This window comes from Saccopteryx bilineata, chromosome 7, assembly GCF_036850765.1.
Source record: "Saccopteryx bilineata isolate mSacBil1 chromosome 7, mSacBil1_pri_phased_curated, whole genome shotgun sequence".
Taxonomy (NCBI): domain Eukaryota; kingdom Metazoa; phylum Chordata; class Mammalia; order Chiroptera; family Emballonuridae; genus Saccopteryx; species Saccopteryx bilineata.
In genome coordinates, this window is record NC_089496.1 from 41,439,977 (window position 1) to 41,447,207 (window position 7,231).

The 7,231-nt window shown below is 47.2% G+C and overlaps 1 long non-coding RNA gene and 1 other non-coding gene across 2 annotated transcripts; both read left to right on the forward strand.

Moving 5' to 3' along the window:
• The first annotated feature begins 2,098 nt into the window (after window positions 1–2,098).
• Window positions 2,099–5,905, forward strand: LOC136310957 (uncharacterized). The gene is made up of 3 exons (XR_010726640.1): window positions 2,099–2,233; window positions 4,410–4,443; window positions 5,145–5,905. It is a non-coding gene; the product is annotated as an uncharacterized lncRNA (long non-coding RNA).
• Window positions 4,504–4,577, forward strand: LOC136311420 (small nucleolar RNA SNORD93). The gene has a single exon (XR_010726806.1). It is a non-coding gene; the product is annotated as a small nucleolar RNA SNORD93 (small nucleolar RNA).
• Window positions 5,906–7,231: the final 1,326 nt, after the last annotated feature.

Here is a 7,231-nt window from a genome sequence, read left to right on the forward strand (position 1 = left end):
ATTTCCTTATACTGTTCCTGGGCACTGAGGGAAGAAAAAGGACATGAATCCTCACAGCCAACATCCTTCTAAGGAATTTGCTGTTTTTTGAGAAAGGTGAGCTATTGGATGTCACCTGCCATTATGGGGGAGCCAAAAATTTAAAGCAAAATGCAGGATCGTGTTATTGCAGGATTAATGAGAAATACTTTCACTTGGTTGGGACTATTGCAAAAAGCACAAAGGTGAAGGTAGTGACACTTATAATTTACCAACTGATTGTACAGTGAACAAAGAAAATCTTCAATGGCTTCCAGGCAGTCACTTCTTAACCCCTGACCCCCTCCCATCAGAGACGATAACAAGCTTCTCCTTGGCAACAGGGGACAGGCAGAAGGTGGAAAGCCAACAAGCCTATCCCAGTTTGCACGCTCTCAAAATTCATGTTCATACAGGATTATATTGGAATTCCTTCCTCTTCTGGAAGGGAATGAGGAAAGCATGGGCAGAGGCTAGGAGGCATTACCCAACAGAAGTTCCTCCACGGAGAAACATGGCCAGGTAGGTGGGGGGAGGGCAGAAAGGCCCCCCTCTGGCAGCAGAGAGGTGTAGGGTAGGAAAGGCAGGCCAAACACACACCAGGAGAGGAAATCCAGCAGGTTTTGTCAAGCACTGACCGCGCCAAGCCCTCGCTAGACCAAGTACTGGGAAAGCAGGGGGAAATGTACACTCAAGGTGACCCAGAAAAACTACAGCTGGGCAATACCCCGCCACTACTACTATTGTGAGTCTAGAAGAGTTTTCTAGTGTGCTACTCAACTACTCTGGGGGATAGATGGCAAATCTCTTTCCCTGGAATCATTTCCCACTTACTCTAATATATTCCAAGCACTAGGCTGAATCCGGGGGGTTTAGAGAAGAAGAGTCCTCATGCAGCTTGTATTCATGAACATTCTGCTATTGCAGGACAGCCTCAAGCCCGCTCTACTGCACCAGAGAAAATCCTGGAGGATCTATAAAGCACCTCCTTCTGCTTTATGATTCCTCTTTAACTTTCTTGACCTCTTTGATTTCTCGCTCTCCCATACTTGATATGCTGTCAGCTCCCTGACGGTAATGCTAAACTCAGCATGGGTACCCCCTTCTCCAGGAAGCCTTCACTGACTCCTTGGCTGGGCTTGCTGACTTTGTGCCGTGCCCTTGGCACACTATGTGGGCTTCTGTCAGCGTGAACCTCACTTTACCAGTTCCTTGAGGGCAGCAGCAGTTTCTCATTCTGCCTCACACCCAAGCACCCATCACAAGACCTGGCACAGAGTCAGCACTCGATAAATATCTGTTACAGTGTAACAGTTACACTAAACAGTCCTTCCAACCAAAATGATTTCCAGTGCTCCAGTTTCTAGGAAGCCCCAAAATCTCCGAATGCCAAGGACAGATTAAAGATAAAAACTAAATGTAAGCCTGACCAGGCGGTGGCGCAGTGGGTAGAGCGTCGGACTGGAATGCGGAAGACCCAGGTTTGGGACCCTGAGGTCGCCAGCTTGAGCACGGGCTCATCTGGCTTGAGCAAAAAGCTCACCAGCTTGGACCCAACGTCACTGGCTCCAGCAAGGAGTTACTCAGTCTGCTGAAAGCCCCCAGTCAAGGCACATATGAGAAAGCAATCAATGAACAACTAAGGTGTCACAACGAAAAACTGATGATTGATGCTTCTCATCTCTCTCCTGTCTGTCTGTCCCTATCTATCCCTCTCTGATTCTCTCTCTGTCCCTGTAAAAAATAAGTAAAATAAAAACCTTAAAAACTAAATGTAAGAGCAAGGCTGGGCAGGGCACACCTGTTCCTCAGGGCTTCTGTGATTTGCAGAGCAGCCTGAGGGAAGGCATGGGATATTTGGGGCGCGGAGGATACCTAACATTATTTGAATGTCAGGAGTTTCATTGAACCTGCAGCGAAATAAACAGCCACCACACCCAGGGAGGTGTTTGGGGTGAGTTTTCTGGAGTCCTCAGTCTCTGAAGCGAGGGCTGACGGACCTGGGCCGTCGCCTGCAGCGCTTTCCCCAGGCTACCGGCAGGGGGCACGCGAGGGCCTTCGGGCGCCCCCGCTGGGCGAGAGCAGGGCGGGTGCTGGGCAGGGAGCGGCGCTTGGGCAACTTTTTGGTTGGCTGCCCCCGGGTGCTGACAGCCCAGGCCCCTTTTAAACTTAGTCTCTCCGGCGCCCTCCCCTTTCGGCCGCGGCGCGCGACTCGGTAAGTGGCTTCCGACTGGCTCGACGCCGGAGCCAGCCACGTGGCTTGGGGTCCCTCTGGTGACACTAGGCGTGCCCCTTCTTGTCCCCGTGCCCACCCCGTCTGAGCCGCCAAGGCCGGGATTCAGCCTTAGCTCAGCGACCCCTCGGGAGAGACCCTCGCAGCCCCGGAGAAGGAGCCCGAGGGGAGCACATCTGAAGGCCCTTCTAGACTAGGGATACCCTTCTGGTGCTGGGCGCCCTTCTCGCCAGGAAGCACCCTCGTGGCGCCTAAGGCCCCCCTTCCCCAGTGGCCCGGTAGCCCAGCACCTCTCGTGCCTGTGGCCCCTACACTGAAGGGATCGGACCACAGGGAACTTCAAACTTCTTTTCAAGGAAAAGCTAGTTTCGAGAATCAACCTGACCCGGGGCGGAGGCGCAGAGCCCCGGGCGGTGTCCGGGTTGGTGCGCTCAGCGCCCCGCCTGCCCAGGAGGCCTGATGACCGGGACGTCGCCAGTTTAGGAAGTGGATGAGATCATGGATCTGAAACGCTTTAAGATTCCGTGCGAAACAGTTTTTAAAATTGTGTTAGCGGCAAACAGAGGTCATTTCGCCACTCTCCCGCCACAAATGTCTTTCAGTCGCCACTTCGCGCGGTGGTTGGGCTTTTCTAAGGTTTGGGGCTGAGTTGCGGGAGCGGATAACATTTTCAGGGTGTGAGGTCAGCATTGGCTGAAAATCTGAACCCTGCGGGCCACCAAGATCAACATGCAAGGCTGTCCTGGAGAAAATTTTGTCTCACGGAAGCACTAAGTTTTGGGGAGTCGCTCTTCAGCCCAGTGGGCATTTTAAGGGTTCGTTATGGGTACATAAATATGTAAAAAGGGTTATTCTCCAAATTTAAAGATATAAATTTAGAGTTCAGTGGGTGAGTCAAGGACTCTTTGTAGCTCTCATAGGGACCACTTAGGTGAGGCTTGTGGGGTTTACATGGCGGCCTCAGTTGTGAAAGATCCTTTTAGTGATTAGGTAACCGAACAGGATGTCAATTTTTGTCATGTTTCTTAAAAAGGAAAAAAGAAGTGTATTGCAGGCTGTGTCTTAAGCACTGCTTTTTAGACATACACAGGCCCAGAGCACGTGGACAGTATTCCCTGCAGGGATACCTTGCACCAGAACACAGGGAAATGCAATGGCCCCACTTGCTTTGTTTCACGATTGCCTTAGGCATTGAGCCAACTGTTTAAACAATTTCATCTGAGAAAGACACGTGTGCCGCGAGCCAGGCAGCATTTCAAACCGGCAGGGGCCTGGGCCTGTGTCTATTTAGGGACTGTGGAAGCTGAACAAGTGAGGAAGGCTTCTCAACTCACTGGCTTCTGCCTCTGCCTCTGGGGAAGCAAGTTTCTGTCTTGCTTTGGTTTTTAAATCAGTTACAACTTTTTTTTTTTCCTAGACAGATAACGGTTGCCAGTAATGTTTCTTTTTCCTAAAGTTGATGTTATTCCATGCTAATGTAACAAAGAGATAATGTTGGAAAAACAGTGGCTGCTGACTTGAGGTCTGTTAAAGTGGATTTCCAGGGTACAGGAATTTATTTCACTATTCACTTACCTCCTGGCTGGATATTACGGGAGATTCCCAAGTGTCAGGAAATTTGGAGAATGTAGCTTTTTAAAATAGGAATTCTATTCAACAGCAGCTTTTTATCCATCTAAGGTAGCTAGTAGATAGCCACAGGGGAAAAAACAACAACAACAACAAAAAAACATTCGATTCCGGCCAGGGCACACAGGAGAAGCGCCCATTTGCTTCTCCACCCCTCCGCCGCGCTTTCCTCTCTGTCTCTCTCTTCCCCTCCTGCAGCCAAGGCTCCATTGGAGCAAAGATGGCCCGGGCACTGGGGATGGCTCTGTGGCCTCTGCCTCAGGCGCTAGAGTGGCTCTGGTCGCAACATGGCGACGCCCAGGATGGGCAGAGCATCGCCCCCTGGTGGGCAGAGCGTCGCCCCATGGTGGGCGTGCCCGGTGGATCCCGGTTGGGCGCATGCGGGAGTCTGTCTGACTGTCTCTCCCTGTTTCCAGCTTCAGAAAAATGAAAAAAAAAAAAGAAAAAAAACACCCACATTTTTTTTTTACCAAAACAAAACATAAAAAGTTACCTTGGGATATTAATATTGTTCTTACTTTTCTGCCAGGCTCAGTCAAACTCAAGATGCTGACAAATATCAGGTAAATGGAGAAAATTTGGATTAAGTTGTTATTTTAAATAGTTGAATAACTTTTAAATCTTGGCCAAGGATGAGAATTCTAATCTGATTGGATATACTTCTGGTCTGATGGGTTAAAGGATTTACCTGAGGCCAACTTGAGAGGAATTTATTAAATGCAGTCACATCCCTCCCCACTTTAAAAAGTATGTTTAAGAGGTTGATGTTTAATCTCTCAAAATGTTTTGTCAATAGTGACCATTTTGAGTTAGAAGGCTGAGGTGAATTGTTAACATTAATAAGATAAGATTTTGAATTTTAAAGATGTAATAGATAAAAGTGAAGTGGTTACCAGGGGGGAGGGATTGGGAGGGAGATGGGGGGAGAAGAGTAAAGAGGGACAAATATATAGTGACAGAAAATGATTTGACTTTGGGTGATGGGCACACAACATAATCAACAGTTCAAATAGTATAGAGATGTTTACCTGAAACCTATGTACTCTTATTGATCAATGTCACTCTATTAAATTTAATTTTCTAAATAAGATTATTTTTTAAATAAAATAAAAATTGGTTTTTATGACAGAGCAATACTGTGTCTAAACTGAGAGTTGAAATAAGGAATTCTATCACCTAACCTTTTGTAAACACACTTTGCTTAATAGGATGTGGTATTTAGTAATTTCTAATCTAATTACCTACTGTGATACTTCTTTTGCAGGGCTGGTGCTTGAAGGCAGAACTGTGGTGTTTGAAAAAAGCTTTTCAAGTGGATACTGTATATTGGGACATAGGATGGTTGATAGATACAAAATAGAGGTTTTTGCTTTCTCTGTCCCTTTCATGGTAAGAGCAGGGGTGAGTTGTTTTTGGTTTTTTTGTATTTTTCCGAAGCTGGAAACGGGAAGAGACAGTCAGACAGACTCCCGTATGCGCCCCACCAGAATCCACCTGGCACACCCACCAGGGGGCGAAGCTCTGCCCACCAGGGGGCGATGCTCTGCCCCTCCGGGGTGTCGCTCTGCTGCGACCAGAGCCACTCTAGCGCCTGGGGCAGAGGCCAAGGAGCCATCCCCAGCACCCGGGCCATCTTTGCTCCAATGGAGCCTTGGCTGCGGGAGGGGAAGAGAGAGACAGAGAGGAAGGAGAGGGGGAGGGGTGGAGAAGCAGATGGGCGCTTCTCCTATGTGCCCTGGCCGGGAATCGAACCCGGGACCCCTTGCACACCAGGCCGACGCTCTACCACTGAGCCAACCGGCCAGGGCCGAGTAGGGGTGAGTTTTGAGGAGCCAAATATCTGTAAGAACATGTCTGCCCCGAAGAAAATTTCATAGAATTCAATTCCATTAATTAAGGTTTTGTTTTTTTTTACCAACCAGCCCCAGCCTGCAGCTTGACATAGTCACTAGTTATACTATATCTATCTTAAGACAATTTTGTCAACCATACTTTAATTTACAAGGTTATTTTAAAATCCCCCCTCACTTTATCCCAAAGAATCCTTTAAAAAACTTGGTATATGCTTACAGATGTTTCTATAAAAGAGTACTTTAATGCTGAAATCTGGCCGTTTTGACAGGAAACAGATTGATAGATTCCTAAGGATGGGGAGGGGCTGGTTGCAGAGGAGAGTGGGGAGTTTGGAGGAACTGTTTGACATCCTGATTATAGTGGTTACTGTGCAGTGCTCAAGTCTGGGATACGTTGTACTGAATGTAAATTATGCTTCAATAAACATGAGTCTTAAAAACTTACCCTTTCTGGCATCTTAATGACATTTCCAATGAAGTCTATGGGAAGATATCCTTGAGTCAGTGCTTGAATGATTTCCTGAGATGTTAAAAGTGGCAAAAAAAACCCCACAAACCATCAGAATTACTTTAGAGTGTCAGTAATATAAATGACTTGTGTACACAATAAATTCCTGAGAAACATGACCAAGAGGTACACGCGGTGGGCTCAGATATCAAGGATATACAATTTCTTTTTATGGGTGTTTCAGACAACATCGCCTCGTTTTACCAGCTACATTTTAAATCACACCTGGGTGTGGCACTTCTCCCTCAATCTCTGGACAATCCATTCCTGTGGCCACATGGTAGCAGAAAATGGAGTGTAAGAATGCTTTTGCCTGTATGTGCCCTGTAGCTTTATTGGCACTACTTTGGGTCCCTTGTAGTCTTGCTTTACACGTTGGCAATTTTCACCTTCCAGGAAAATTTTGAATGACCGTGGCCAATACTGACTAGGCAGGGAATTAGGGAAATGAAGTGAGGAGCTAAGTAATTGGGCTTGGGTTGATCTCAAAGCTTGAGGTATAAGCCACATGATTTCCTCATGGAAGAATCAGTCCGAATTCTTTCCCTTTTCCTCTTGGGATATTCAAGGATGCTCTTGAAAGGGGGCCAAGAGTGGGTTGTGAGCCATTGTTCTTTCCTGTAGGTCAGGGGTCAGGAAGCTTTTTGGCTGAGAGAGCCATGAACGCCACAGATTTTAAAATGTAATTCCATGAGAGCCATACAACTACCCATGTATGTTACACATTATCCAATAAAAATTTGGTGGTGTTCCAGAGGACAGCTGTGATTGGCTCCAGCCACTCGCAACCATGAACATGAGCAGTAGGAAATGAATGAATTGTAATACATGAGAATGTTTTATATTTTTAACATTTTTTTTATTAAAGATTTGTCTGGCCTGACCTGTGGTGGCGCAGTGGATAAAGCGTCGACCTGGAAATGCTGAGGTCGCCGGTTCAAAACCCTGGGCTTGCCTGGTCAAGGCACATATGGGAGTTGATGCTTCCAG